Here is a 16,075-nt window from a genome sequence, read left to right as displayed (position 1 = left end):
TTGAAGGAGATAAGTTGGTGGTCAATGATCTAGAATTCAGTGATGTAGACACCAGAGACAGAGCAGTGCTTAGTTAAGACAAAGTTTGGTGAATGGCTGTTTGGGAGAGCATGGTCCAGCATTGCAGGTCAAGTGAAGTGGCAAATGAGAGGCAGTGAAGGTTTAATAATAAATTATTAAATATGTATGATGCTGTTGTGACTGAAGTCCACAACCAGGTTCAGCCCCACTGGTCTAGCAAAGGATACCATGGAAGTTGAAATCACTAAGGTTGAAGTTCCTAGAACACCTAGCCAACCCTTCCCATTCCCAGTGTCCATATTCTAAAATATTTGATAGTTTCTATTTCAGTGTTGTTAGCTTTCTCATACAGCTATAGATTTCAGTTATGACTATGATCAGAAGAGTGGTGCTCTTTCACATTGTATATCAGAATAATGTTAGGAGGTTTGTCAACATAAAGCCTTTATTACATCCATTGGCATATGTATTAAAATCCTCCTATATGGACACTGACTGATATTGCAGTAAATATCATACAAAAAGGCCAAAGATCACATACATGACCAAACTAACCTCTGCTTCATCTCCTGATTTCCAGCCTTACATCTTTTTTTTTTAAAGACTAATCAAATGTATTTCCAAGGAAGACATTTTGATTCCATTTCATTTTTCATATGCATCCTCATTGCATCCCTCAAGGAAAAATAAATTCTTTCAAAAAAAATTGTATTTCAGAATCCTATTTATAGTCAACTTGACATTTTCAGCAATAGAAAGTAGTAACCCATAACATATTCCAGGATGTCCAATCAACTAGCATACACAGAATTTTTACAATGGTTACACTTAATTAACATTTTTTTATAATTACTTCCCTTACATTTCTCTACTTTCCCTCTCCTCCTCTCTTGCAGCCTTTTCTTCTGCTACAGGCTTCATTCAATAACTCTCACACCCTAACTGACCCTTAGATGCCTAAAGAATAGACAGTTGCCTAATGTATGGTTCAACTTTGACATTTTACATAGTCACTTTTCAATTCCTTACTCAACAGATCTTCTCCTGATGTTCAACCAGTGTTGTATCTGCTTGTTTTACCGGAGAAAACAAGTTTTTGTTTTTTTTTAAATACAGCATTTTGCTCCATACAGTCACCAGAGCTAAGAGAGTAAGATCTAGATTTTATTCTGGTTTACTCAGGATCAACTAAATGGTTAATTAAATTCCAATGGCAGACCCAAATTCTGCCCTCGGTTATACCTGTTTAGGACCACAGAAGAAAATGGAGTTGTGTAACTGAGGCCTGAATCCTTAGTGAAGAATCTATTTAGACCGTGGTGCATAAGGCAGGAGCAATCAGAAACGGCTCACCTCGCTGATCTCAGGTTGAGTTTGCAGGGCTAATGAATCCCAAACCAACTAAGTCATCCCATGAGATTGTGGAATACTCCCAGAGCACAAGTCCAGTGATGCTGTATCTACACTGCAAAGCAATAAGGCTTGAACCCTGGATCCTGGCTTGTCTCAGGCTCAGTCCCTCCAGCCCCCTGGGGTTCTGGGACCCTGGGTCCAAGCCTAGGTTAGCGTGATTTGTGTGTAGATGGAAGGAGGGCGGGTTATGCTTGAGCCTGAGTTCAAACCCTAGTCTTACATTACAGTGTAGATGTACCCTTAGTGACTTCAGGCCAGTAGCAGGCTAGTTTGAAGCACTACTACAGGGAAGGATTGCAGAGAAGGAAGAGTGCATGAGGTAGAGAGGTAGTAGGAAGAAAGGAGAGCTATAGAGAAGAAATTTCTTAAGATTTCAGAACTTGTTTTGGTTCCTATATGAATATTCAAGAGAGAACTGTCTGGACAAGGTATAGTGATCTAGTGAGTGCAGAGGCTTTATAATCCCAGCATGTGTGGTGATTGGGAGATAATTACATACAGTGAAAACCTCTTCAGCCAGTCAGAGCCCAGTTTAAATCTGAATCGTCTCTCTCTCTTTGACCCCTTTCTCTCAGTTACTGCTCACACACTGAACATAGAACATTTGTAACTGAATTTCCATTACTGGCCAGTATGCACAAGCAATTCCCAGAAAGCCAACAAAGCATCAGCCAGTCCACAATTCTAATGCCACAACACCCATGCAGCAATGATTTATGGTACCATCGATCACTCTGCAGAAATATCTCAAGACTCACTACTGCTATATCCCCCCAATTCACTCTCTAATATTAACATTTGTATGTGTCTTAACCAAATAGTGGCCATTATTTGTCCACAACCTCAGTAAACCCAAAGTGTTGCCCAAGCAAACTTTCCCCTGGTGTGAATGCTTTCTCCTTTTCCATCAGAAGTTAAAAGAAATTCCCCCTCCACATTCCCAGCTCACATTTCTGGGGGTCTATTCTGTAGCCCATGGTTCACAAGACCATGGGAAGATTTCAACCTCTAATCTGAGGACTAAATATATCAGTATCCCACATGTGAGAGAAAGCTTCCTAAATGTCACTGGTAGGTGAGTGAGTTTCAATCCCTATTATATGGCATCACTTTCATTAGTTTACTTAGATCCTTATAGACAGATTAGTATTAAAGTACCAGTATCTTTGAAAAATAGTGTATTTATATATATATTATTGAAGCAAAGCCATATACAAGATTTAGGTCTTAAATCTAAATAGTAGCTTGTTTTCTTTCCTTTAAAAAGAGTTAGAATTTCTAAAGTCACAAGAAGAAAATAAACTGTCCATTTTCAGAGAAACAGTGACCTGTTACTGAAATAAAGACATTTTTCTAAATGCAATTTTTGTGTGTATATAATCCTCTGCAGCTCCTCAGTTTGTTTGGTCTACTGTTATATTAAATAAAATATTAAATTAATAAATTATATTAATTATTATAAATCACAAATACACACTATTATGATCAGTCTTTTCTCTATGGATCTGTAGCCAGAAACCTCTGTTTTTACGCAAACAAAATGTCCCCTTGAAATCAGTGAGAGTTTTTGACAGAGTCGGGCCTATGAGATCTGGTATTGTCTAATAGCCCAATCCTCTGAAGTGTTGAGCATCTCCTGCAGAAGGCTGGTGAATACTTACACACTTAGACTCACAGGAGATGCTCAGCAACTTGTAGGACCCTGACCCAGACCCTCAAAGATATTTAGGCTCCTCATTTTCATAGGTCTGTGTCCTTCCCCAGATCTGCTTATAGGACTGCTTCCTTTCCCAGATCTGAAGAGGTCTGTCTAGCTCAAAACTTGTACTCTCCACCAATACAAATTGGTCCAATAAAAGATATTACCTCACCATTCTCGCCTCTATCACAACAACAAGTCAACTGATATAAAACATACTGTTAAAAAGACAATCTTCTGCAATATTAAAAATAGCAATCTTTTTAAAAGGGTAAGACTTATAATATAGACTCCCTTGCAAAAGACTCCTTCCAGTCTCCTACTGCAAGGTAATTGACCCTTGATTTTCATTATGCTTTTGGCTTGGGACACATAACTCATTTTGTGGTCAATTATCTCACTGTAGTGTCCATAACAGTGGTTTCTGTAAAGCGATATTGTGGCTATAACCAAATTTGTTAAGGTCTCACTGAGCATGAGAATACAAGCCTATGCTTAGGTAACTGCCAATCTACCCAATATAATTAGTCAGAACTTGGGGAGAGATGCATTTTTCTCCTGGAAAATGATCAAAATGTAAATGGATGGTGCTAATATTAGAACAACCCTAAGTTCCTGTATTTCAAGGATACAGTTCCGCAGACTGGTCATTTTAGGGGCCTTTACCTAATCCATCAGACCTACCTGTCCCCAGGTATTGATCTCTCCTTACCGTTTGTCCATTTGCCATATAGTGAATCGTTTTAATTTGCAAATGATGAGCTGAGAGTTTTGAGAAGGAAGTTTTCTGAAAATGTCTGTATGGCAGAATGTACCTTTGTATTCACTCCCCACATACCAGTGTAATAATCTTTGAACAAAATATGCCTCGTAAGGCATCATTTAAAAACTAATTTGCTATCAATAATGTCATGGTGAAATGTATGTAACATTATATGTAAAGGTATGAACATAAGCCAAAATCATGACTGAAGTGTGTTTACCAGACAAGCCTGGGGAGTGGGTAAATCTGCTTCTCAAAGACAAAGGACATGCTGATGCCTCTAAGCCAGGTGCCATCAAAGCTGATGGGCCATCACGTGTCATGTGGCCATTCTTTGGCATGGAAGGGGGGCAGGAACAAACAGTTCTACAACTTCTTTCATCACTAGACTCCTTGACTCCAATCTCACAGCAGGAATTAACTTTATCTAGGGGTAACCCTCAGGAAAATGCATTTCAAAGAGCTATTGAATTATAAAAGCGAGGGGGAAAATATCCCAAGTTTTCTCATAGAATCACAGGGTGGAAGAGACCTCAGGAGGTCATCTAGTCTAACCCCCTGCTCAAAGCAGGACCAATCCCCAGATTTTTACCCCAGTTTCCCAAATGGCCCCCTCAAGGATTGAACTCACTACCCTGGGTTTAGTAGGCTAATGCTCAAACCACTGAGCTATCCCTCCATTCTCCCTAGCCATGTTTTTCCTTTACACCTAAGATGACACAGGAAACAGCAGTTAGACTTTGGGAGCAGAACCTGACCTGAGAGATTGGTCATGGAAACATGTGGTAAGGGCCTTCACCTTGAATCAAATCTAGTTTGGTAAATTTAGTACCAGGAAGTGTTTTATCTTTATTTCTCTTGTAACCATTTCTGACTTTAATGCCTTATACTCACTTAAAACTCTATCTCCTTGTAATTAAATAAACTTGTTTTATTCTTTAATTAAGACAAATCCAGTTTTTTTTGGTAACTTCATTTGCGGTAGCAGTCTGTTGTATGTTGATCTCCTTAGAGGGGCAATGGACTGTCCAGGAGAGGGATTGACAGTGCAGAACACACATTTAGGAGGAAAATCCGGGACTGGGAGTGTACTGGGGGTTACCCTGCAAGTGGTAACCAAGGTTGGTGGAAGCCAGTGTGTGACTGATGTGTGGCTGGTAGACTGCTATGCACAGATACTTTGTGTGCTACATGCATGCTGTTTATGAATGGCCCAGCACTTGAGTTTGCAGGGCAGGGGTGACACAGCCCCTCACTGATCTGGATTGGACTATGGAATGTCATAGTGGGATTTTAGGAAATACCAATTCAAGGCGGTGATGTGTGTTACACAGGGAGAATGTTAGGCAGGTATAGGGGAGACAAGACACCTTCAAGTGGGCAAACTGCATGTCACAGGTTCAGTGAAAGCTCATATTTGTGGTAGCCTCATCCCCTAACTGAAGTCAGTTATTGTGGAAGGAAGACTCAACCTTACATTCTTTTCCCTCCTCCTTTAGAGTGCTTACGTTTTTGAAGCAACTACAAGTATGATTGGGTTAATCTTTTTTAATTTTTATTCTGTGCATCTGTGTTGAAAACAATCTTTTTTTAAAAAAATAGGTGTGGAGTTAGTGAGCTTGTATTATTTGACAATTGGCTTCTCTTAGATTTATTTAGATTTTGTGATTAGACAAGTTGTGAGAGAAAGAGAATTTTCCACCTTTGTGATTTGTGTACCCATTTTATTTATTTCCCATATTTCCACTTTTCTAGTATTATCTATGACTGTTAAAGGTGGAAGATGTCTCCTTGTTGGGAAGCTATGGAAAGGGTGAGGTGGGTGGGTAAAGAAACTGAGTTAGTGGGTTTGATAATACTGTCAGTACAATTCTCTATAGATAAAGGTGAACCTTGAGAATAGAAGAAGGCAATGAATTTTAGGTTTCTTTGGCAAATTCCTTTGGCTGCCCTGAAAAAAATTCACATGGCCAAGATGAAACAGATATGATGGATGCCATCACAACAAGGTTTTAGCTGAGTTAAGAGACTGTTGTGACTAAGGTAGAACCATTTCTGAATTCTATCACGTGGTGTCACCAATATCTGACAAATATCACTGTGACCTGGTCAGATGATGCACAGTTTTGGCATACTTGGTCACAGATGGCAATCCATCAGCCTCATGGATAACAAATGAGGGAAAGATAATTGGTTTTATTTTTCGTCCTGTGTGAACTGGATAGCCATGGAGATAAGTTATTCAAGCACATGGCTCACGAGTTTGACTCTGGGACAGAATCAGATTTATGGTTCTGAGGATTCACAGACCACCAGCGTTAGCAGGGTTGAAAACTCTCAGTTGATTTCACTCAGTTAACATTAATCTGTAAATGATGGCTGGCACTAAAGTTCAAGGGCATTTTACTGTGTGTTCCAACATGAGCTCAGCTTGGCTGGCACTTGGCCTCCTGAAACTGATGGACCATCTGGGTTTTAGGCAGAGGATCAAAGAGAGCTCCTGCGGATTCCCATCCGGGTCTGTGGCTCCAGGTTTAGCTATTTCAGATATTTGGGTCACTCCTACTGAGTGCTCAGATGATCACCTCCTTTGGGTGTTCTCACAGAGCTAGGATATTAAATCACAGGCTTGAAGACTTTCAAAAATCAAATTTTGTATTCTCCACACTCTCTGAAACATATCTAATTGTCTTTTTGCATCCAACGTGTCAGTCAGTTCACCAACAGTTATCACCCGTTAAAGGTGGGCTCTTCACCACGCCCTCCTTGCCTTTGATGAGCAGAGGCCATTATGATTTAATAGGGAATTTGTCCAGATGTACTGAAGAGGTATGACTAAGGCAAAAAGTTGCTGTTCTCAGCCAAGAAGGTGACCAGATGTCCTGATTTTATAGGGGTAGTTCCGATATTCAGGGATTTTTCTTATATAGGGATCTATTACCCCCCATCCCCATCCCGATTTTTCACACTTGCTCATCTGGTCACCTATCAGCCAAGGGTACTGCAAGGACCTGTCCACCTGAACTCTTTCTGCTAATGAACAGCCTGACACTCTGAATGGCCTTGTTCCAGCAGTACTTCCTTCGGTTGATTATTATGATGAACTTGTGACATTCTTTGCAAATAAATAGAAACTCTGGGCTGCTTTTCTCCAGCCTTCATGATAAGAGCTGCAGGTTTTCACTGGAATGTCATCCAGTGGCTGCATTTGATTGAATTCCTGGTGAAGCTGCTAAATGTCCTCCGAGGTCCCCAAAGTCCACTGCTCTATGGCTCTGTCCCTACTACATCCTGGCTGCTTAAGATAAGTAGTGAGCTGTGCTGTTATTACGACAGTCATTACCACAGACCTCAGTTAGCAATGGCAAGATGCTGACCATCCGTCAAAGTACACCCTTCCTCAAGAAAAGAAAGGTTACTTACCTTACAGTAATTTGAGTTCTCTGAGATGTGTGCGTCATTGTGCCTTAGTGGGTCACAACAGAGAATACCAAATTCAGGACAAACTACTGAGAAATAGGGCAGACACCCCCCAAAACTGTAGGTTATTCTCCCATAAGATATACCAGACCAGCAACAAAAGTAAACTTCTGTTTCACCACATTGGCTAACAAGAAGTCAGAAAAGCAGGCTTCTTAAGTATTCCAGTCCTCGTATCACCCCCCAAAACACTAGACTTAATGATGAGTGGTTATTTAAAACCAATTTCATCAACCAAAGGGTTTCTGATCCCAAAGGACCAGCCACATACCAAGGTCAATATATAACTCAGATCTTACCCAATAATCATCCTGTTACCAATACATACAATAATTGCAAAGTTCTTGGATCAGGCTTAAAGCAGTGACAAAATAAACTACTGGCTTGTTAAGTCTCTGGCTGCTTCCAAATGATTTGCAAGGTCCTCAGTTCCTTGGTTAGAATGCTCCCATTAGTATAAATTCATAGTCCAGAAATTAGAGCAGGAAACAAGCAAAATGGAGATGTTTCCAGGGCCTTTCATAGTTTCTGCCATGTGAAGGAAAACCCATTGTTTCAAACAAAGCCCTCAGCACAGCTTATGGAAAAATACAGGTAACAAAATGGAGTTTAGGGTCACATGATTCAGTCACATGCCCGTGTATGCTTCGCTGAGTCATAGCAGAGGCCATTACACATACTCTAGTTAGAACATTCACATGAAAGTCCATTAGGAGTGGATGGGCTTCTTCCAGGTCTACTGTGTTCATTGATGAGCCAAGAACTTGAATACTCCATTCACAATGTGCTGGCCAGACTGGATGTGAATTACCCTGTGGGTAATGATACTTGCATACAAATAGGATATTCATATTCAGCAAACCATAACTTTTCCATTGACACTTTACTTGACACACTTTGTACAAGATTTGTTGTGATAATATAACTGTAATAGCAACAATGACCTACATGGTCATATGTTAATCATATAACATCACAGTGTGGTCCTATAGGAATTCATTGTGGATGCAAATGTGCTCCATGCAGCCAGGACTGGAAACTCTTCAATAATAGTGTCTTTAGTCTGGGCTTGCACTTGAACCTCCTCATGCTTTCAGCTGAGGGCACAAAAGGGTGTGTATGTGACCACCTCTCCAGTTCCAACTCTACAGAGCATCACATAATGATCTGAGCAGAGTATAAGGAGGACGGGTCGTTAACACCCACAGGAACCATACATCTCGAAGAACACTAGTTTCTACAAAGTAAGTAACCTTCCTTTCTTCTTCGAGTGCTGGTCCCTGTAGGCATTCGCTCCCAAGCAGTGCTCATTGGAGGAGGAAGGTGGGATGAAGTATGTTGTTTCACCACCTGGGCTCTCTTTGAATGGGGCCCAACAGTTTGAGAAGGAGGGGCTTTTCAAAATAAGATCATAGCAAAGGATGATGCAGGAAGAAATCCATGTAGTCTTTGGGAAGAGATTGCTATCTGCTTCATTCTTTTGCCAATAGTGACAAACAATCTTGGATAATTCCAAAAGGGTGACATTCTGTGCAGGTAGCAGGCTAGAGCCATACACACTCCCAGGGAATGGAGCCTTGTCTCCTCCAAGCTGTGGTGGGGCTTAGGGTAAAAACACCAGAAGGTGAACAGTCTGGTTAAGATGAAACTCAGAAGGCACTTTAGTTATGCAGTTATAATAAAACCTCATCCTCATGAAAAACTGTACCCAGCAGATGTGCCACAAGGACCCCTAGCTCTCTAACTCTTCTAGCAGAGGTAATTGTTGTTAAGAAGGTGACTTTCAAAGAATGGTGAAGGAAGGAACAGGAGCCAAGTGTTCAAACAGTGGTCCTATTAGAGCGGAGAGGACGAGGTTCAGATCTCAAGCGGGGATTAGTTTTGAAACTGGAGGTACTATCCTTATAATGCCCTTCAGGAACTTTGTAGTTGTAGGGAGAGGCAAGACTGAGTATCACCTGTGGGTGAGCACTTTTCACAAAGCAATTACTCTATATCTGACCTGACAGTCCTTATCCTCAGAGGAAACCTGCACAACACTTTCAAGAGATGAGCCTGAGAGCTTAAATTTATTACTCTGCTGGACACCAAAAATCATGGACTGAACAGACACTTTTTTTTGTCCTACGACTGCAGAAGTGCAAATGGGCCACTCTACCTTGAATGGACCCTTACAATAGGTGCTACCTACTGATGCTAAACAATCTGTTCCACCTTGTATTTTCCTTGACCTGAAGAAGAGCTCTGTGTGACTTGAAAGCTTGTCTCTCTCACCAACAGAAGTTGGTCCAATAAAAGATATTACCTCGCCCACCTCATATCTCTAATATCCTGGGACCAACAAGGCTACAACTATTGTCCAATAGCGGGGCTAGGAGCCACACAGGATCTAGTTCCAGCTGATTGGGAGTGTGGAGGGATGGGAAGCAAAAAGGATGAAGCTGGTCCTCCAGTTCCCAGATGGGTTCCAGAACCAGTGAATAATGAACAATGGCTTGATTGGGTTGAGACCTCCTGCAGCAGGATTAATTCTGAGAAAATCAGAGACTCCGGGTCCTCATATATAGCTAAGTCCTCCAAAGGAATACAGCAAAGGCCCTCTGAGATGAACTGCCCAATATCTTGGGCTTTGTCTGGACCCTCAGTGCAATCTCTGAGATGGCAAATCTGAGCACAGCCCATACCATCAAAGAGAATCCTTTGACCTTATACAGTACCGGCGCTAACCATTCTTCAGCGTGTGGTTTTAGGACACTAGGAGCTCCTGGTACCATTGATGCCACCTTTCCTCTATGAGCTCTTTGTGGTCCCATTCCAGGGTGTGGAGTTTTGAGTGGTGCCAGAGATGGGGGGAGGATCCTTTTTCAAGGATCTGAGTGCAGACTTGTCCCTCTTCTTGTGTTTGCCCTTGTCCTCCTCATGCTTCCTTTTCCAGGAATCTCTGTGCTTGGTTGAGGACTCTGAATCGCTGGTGTCAAATGCCAGTGTATTGCTGCCCAGTGGCTCCGCATGGGTGGAAAGGGAGCAGGAGGGCTCAGGATCCAAGCAGAATCTCATGGAGAGACCCACAAGGTATTTTTGGAGCTTAAGTTCACGAGACTTCTAGGTACATAGATGGCAAGCACTGCAGATGCTGCACCTCAAGGAGATGTGGGCCTCTCCAAGGCACTAGAAACAAGTGTCACTCACTGGGAAGAGCCAGGGGCAGGCCAGGCCAGGTTTAAAGCCTGGTACACGTGGGGGATAATAAGTACCCCAAACAAAAGGAAGGAGAGGGGGACCACCAATCTCCAACTAAATAACTAGCAATAAAACTAAATTATTCATAGTATTTACAGATTCTATTCAGGAGTAATACAGAAGAGAACAATGGACACAGAAGGTTCCAACCCAGACCACTAGAGGAAGAAAAGGAACTGGAGAGGTGGTCAGTGCATGCCATCTTTTATGTCCTCTGCTGAAAGCACAAGGAGGCAGAAGGCATGAGCACAGACCAACGGACACTGTTAAAGAGTTTCTAGCCCTATGTGCATGGAGTGCATGGGCAGCCACAGTGAATACCCTAGGAGCCAGCACTTGAAGAACAATCATCTCTTCACATTGGAATGCCTGTCAGTTACTGCTTAGTCTGAAGCTTTCAATTCAGGGAGAAGTGATAGACAAGCTGAGGAATGTTAATTTCAAAGCATACTTGGGCATCAGACATACCAGGCAGGTTTCAGTCTTCCTTTGACATGGACATTGTGCTTCTCAAAGTCGTGCATGATCTCCATGAGTTTAGTGTGGGGGTCAATGGGCCATGTTAGCTTTGGTGGAGTCAGGCCTGCCGACAGGGCGGGGAGGGAGGGCAAATGGGGGAATTGCCCAGGGGCCTGGGCAATTTAAAAGGGAGCCCCGGGCTCTTTTAAATAGCCCGGGCAGGCCGCAGGGCCCCAAGGCACACGTGGGATGGTACCGGCAGCAGTGAAGGCAGCTGGGTAGACATGTGGAAGCCCTGGCCATGCAGGAAGAGCACGCACAGCAGTGCAGCTGGCAGCAGCTCACTAGGCACCAGCCACCACAGGTGCAGCACCACCCAAATATCAGGCAGACCGTGTCTGCGCAGGTGTGGCTTGTATGTGTGTGCACCAGCCGCCGCACATGGTCCAGCTCCGCACTCATGTGGTGACGGCACCCCGGGCCTGGGGACTCATTGACTGTTCTGGCCTGGGGCCCAGAATTGCCTGGGTGGAGTTTTCAGGACCTTTTAATATAATTCACCATGGTTTGGTGTCTTGGTCACTGAGAGGCAATGCTGTTCTCCAGTGGTTCTATCCATATCCAGAATATGAGACAATCAGTGGTGTTAGGTAATTGTGTGTCATTACCAAAAATGATTTGAAATTTGGTGTCTCTTGTGGTTCTATTCTTTATCTCATGTTTTTCTATGTATACCTTAAGCCTTCCAGTAAGGTAATTTGGAAATACAAGGCAAATCATCATCAGTATGCCGGTCATATATAACCATGTATCTTGCTCCATGGACCTTCAAGTTCAGTCTCTGCACTGAAAAAATGTTTAAGCAATATTGTCTGCTGAATGCTTAGTGGCTACATGGTCCTCAATCCTGAGAAGACAGGAGTTAATCTATGAGACACTTCCTCCTCCTCCTCAACGTCCCTGTTTCCTTGTGTATATTCATTCACAAGTGGTGAGTCGGGGTAAGAGAACGTGGATGTTACATCTGATCCTGTCCTTTTTGTGGCAAGCAATACCCTCTATTGTGGCATTAAAATGTCTTTCAGTTGCACAGTTTGCATTAGCTGCACTGAAAGAGACACCTTAATGGCCTTGCAGCCATGAAGCTTAAATACAATTCCTTCTTGGCTGAACAGTGTTATCACCTGCAGCTGGTTCCGAATACAGTACTAAATCTGTTGGCTCATTTGAAATATTCTAATCATTTTAGGCCTGCTCTGCATTCTTTACATTGGCTGCCTGTTTTTTAAATCTCTTTGTGGAGCTGGCCTAGGCTACATTTGAGACCTACTCCTTCAGTCTTTCCCTGACATGTATCTTTGATCACATTTTGCCCACTGTTTAAAGATCCCATCATTACATCTGACATCAGCAGGTGATCACACTTCTGCTCCAGTGCGATGCTGTCTAATTAAAATATAATTATGCAAACTATTGTTACTACCACTGCTATATAATTGCAACAAATCATATACAAATTATAACACATAGCCAGAAAGGGTTAGGCAGTTTGCAGGCTGAGGGTATGTCTACACTACGGGATTATTCCAATTTTACAGAAACCGGTTTTGTAAAACAGATTGTATAAAGTCGAGTGCACATGGCCACGCTAGGCACATTAATTCGGTGGTGTGTTTCCATGGTCCGAGGCTAGTGTAGATTTCTGGAGCGTTACACTGTGGGTAGCTATCCCGTAGCTATCCCATAGTTCCCGCAGTCTCCCCCACCCCTTGGAATTCTGGGTTGAGATCCCAGTGCCTGACGGGGCAAAATTCATTGTCATGGGTGGTTCTGGGTACAGCCTCACCCCTCCCTCCCTGAAAGCAGCAGACAACCATTTTGCGCCTTTTTTCCTGGGTGAACTGTGCAGATGCCATAGCATGGCAAGCATGGACCCTGCTCAGATCAATACTGCAAGGCAATCAGTCGGAACTCATGTCGAAACACACGGTCGCGACACCATATCTCGGTGCAGTTGCATATGCAGTAACTGGGACCTGCAAAAGCCAGGGCAGGAAGGAGAGCAGCTCTGATGGTGTCACGCGCTCGGTCCACAAGATGTGATGAAGGACATATGATCACAGATGATCTCTGCAATACTGTGGGCCCTGAGCTTTGGATATCCTGCATATGAAGTACAATGGGGCAGGTGTGGTCTCAATGCTATTGCCCGAAGCACTGATGGGAGCCGGAGAGAAGTCACATGACTGTCGCGCAACCAGCGATCAGTTTTGCAGAGCAGTGGGTACTATTCACAGGTGCGCTTGTAACGAACTATCGCATTACTGTAATAGCGAGGCCGAGCTTTCATTGGAACTTTTGGACTTGGCTTTCCTGCCTGGTAATCAGGCCCGATATGATAATCTGCAATAGTTTGAGTGTAGCCATGCGGACTCCTCATATGTTGGCAGCAAGTGCAGAGTGGCAATAGCCCTCCTCAGGGAAGCTTGCAACGCAGACAGTACCGGTCAGTCAAACAGGAAGTCAATTTGGTTAGCAGGAAAATCTATTGTGGGGGCTGTCGTCCGTGATGCAATAGCAAAGCAATTCATTTAGCTGCTGCCAACGAAGGTTGTGACTCTGGGATAACGTGTGCAGGTCATAGTGGGATGGCTTTGCTGCAATGGGATTCCCTAACTGTGTGGCAAATATATATGGAAACCCATATCCCTCATCTTGGCACAGGAGCACCAGAGGCAGCCAGTACATTAAACCGTAAGGGGTACTTTAATGGTGCTGCAAGCACTGGTGGATCACAAGGGAGGTTTCACCAAGACATGCGACGAAATGGAGCATTGGCGGAGGGTATTCACGTGTAAAAACCGCCTCATCCGCTACTTCCACCGGTACGTACACTACTCTGCTACAAACATGGTCAAACGTCTGCAGCAAGGAGACATTACTCCTCCCAGAGCCTGATAAAAATACAACGACGTCTCGAGAGATGCGAGTTGAAATGCCTGTAGTGGATCCTGGGCAGCCACAGCCCTAACCTTGATTGCCACCTGCTCTTATCGCGCTCACAGTGAGGGCAGCCTGACGAGGTAGTCAGGCCAACTGTCAAGCTGACAGAGACGAGAAGGAGTGCCAGCAATGGTGAGGACCTCAGGATGTTGCATTTGGCCGTTTAAAGGCTCTGCTGGCGCACATTACTGACTGCGCTCAGACTTCAGCCAAACCAATGTCCCTTTTGTTATTGCTGCTTGCTGTGTCCACAATCTCTGTAGATGAGCTAAGTGCGAGAAACCTCTGTAGGGCAGGGGTAACCGTAGGCTGAGCAAAGGCTCTGGGTCCAGACTGCAGAGTGACACAGAAGCCAGAACGCAGAGGCGCCATTAAAACGCGCAGGACACCAGAAGCGGTGCAATTCACGCGCAGGCTGTGTAAATACATGTCCATCACAATCTCCGCGACCCAAGCACGAGTACGAGTGTAACGTTGTTGTTTGTTTCCCTTTGATGAACCCCCCTCCTTGATTGACTCATTCCCTGTAAGCACCCACCTATCCCCGGGTGTACCGCATATGACCAGCCTCTGCTTAGGATAAATTGACAATCAACTATGGTTTAAAGCCACATCATGGTATTTCTTTAAGTTACAAAAGGTCTCATTACTTAATAATATCGAGGTTGCCAAGCAAAGGCAAGAACCTGAACAACGTCGTTCTCGCCGGGTTGTTGCTCTGGCCAAGAGGAGCGATAAGAAGGAGGAGATAGAGTACATCAAAACAAACTCATTTCAGTATGTAATTAGAGCATATATATTGACTTCGAGACGAGAAATTCCACCAGGTGCGACTGAGTGTTGAGGCGGCCTCTGAAACCGTGAAAATCGAAGCCTTCCCCCCACGCGTTCTTACACGTGACTGGTGAGGAAGAAGTGGGAACATGGTGAGTAGTGAGATTGGTACAAATGGCGGCTGCAGTGCACTCTGATGACCCCGCTGCCTCTTCTTGAAGCTCCACCCAGACATCGGGGATATCAGTTTGCATTCACGCAGCAGCGCCAGCGTTGCATCGCACCGCCGGACTGGATCTTTCCTGCCTTATCCTTCTGATCTTCCTGCCGCACCTTCTCAGCTCAAGCGTCTCTCCATCCTCACGTTGGTTCCGTCCTGTCCTCACGTTCACTGGCATCGTTTCCTGAATTTATACCACGGTCTTCCACTCATTCAGATTGAAGCTCTTTCATTGCCGGGGTCCACTTCCACTGATTTTTCAAGAACATTTCGTCTGGCGTCTTTCTTTTTCCCCGCCTTATTAGAAGCCTTCCGGATGCGAGTTGGGAGACTTGAAAAATTGTGCAGTCTGCATGGGGAGGGAAAAAAGGAAGAGATGAAAGGTATATACCCAAAGATAGCATTGATACCCAGGAGTGAGCCGATGATAAACAATGGTTATACTCTTTTCACATGAACAACACTATTCACCTTACCATAGCACATGTGATTTCACTTAGATCACATGGCTGCGTATCATAGGAAGATTCACTGCTAATCTCACCCCCCTTTCCTCCCTCACGCGTGGCTGTAGCAGGAAGAATTCCTGGTAGCCAAACGCGAAAAGTCAGCGCTATTCCCTCCCCCCGCGTTGGCTACGTGCTAGAAGGATTTCTTTTAAGGCAACAGGCAAACAGCCAGACGAGGAAATATATGATTAAACACTCATCTGATCCCTTATTAACTCTCCGATTTCATGAAAACCGTTTACCATGAATGGATCACTCATCCCTGAGGATACACAGAGAGATAAAGAACGGATGTTTCTTGAATGCCAGCAAATCACCGGGACCATACGCAGCTAGCTTTGCTCATGCAATGTACCGAATTACTTGCTACAGCATGGCGTTGCTCAAGCATCCTACCATGGTGGACAGAACAGAGGCTGCCTGCCTCGATCCTTCTGGCAAGGTCTTTCTGATAGCCCTCTCAGTAGCGCTTCTAGATGTCCCTTGGAGATTTC

Source organism: Chelonoidis abingdonii, chromosome 17 (assembly GCF_003597395.2).
Source record: "Chelonoidis abingdonii isolate Lonesome George chromosome 17, CheloAbing_2.0, whole genome shotgun sequence".
In the NCBI taxonomy this organism is placed as follows: Eukaryota; Metazoa; Chordata; order Testudines; family Testudinidae; genus Chelonoidis; species Chelonoidis abingdonii.
The sequence above is the reverse complement of the archived record's forward strand: the minus strand, read 5'-3'. Positions refer to the sequence as shown.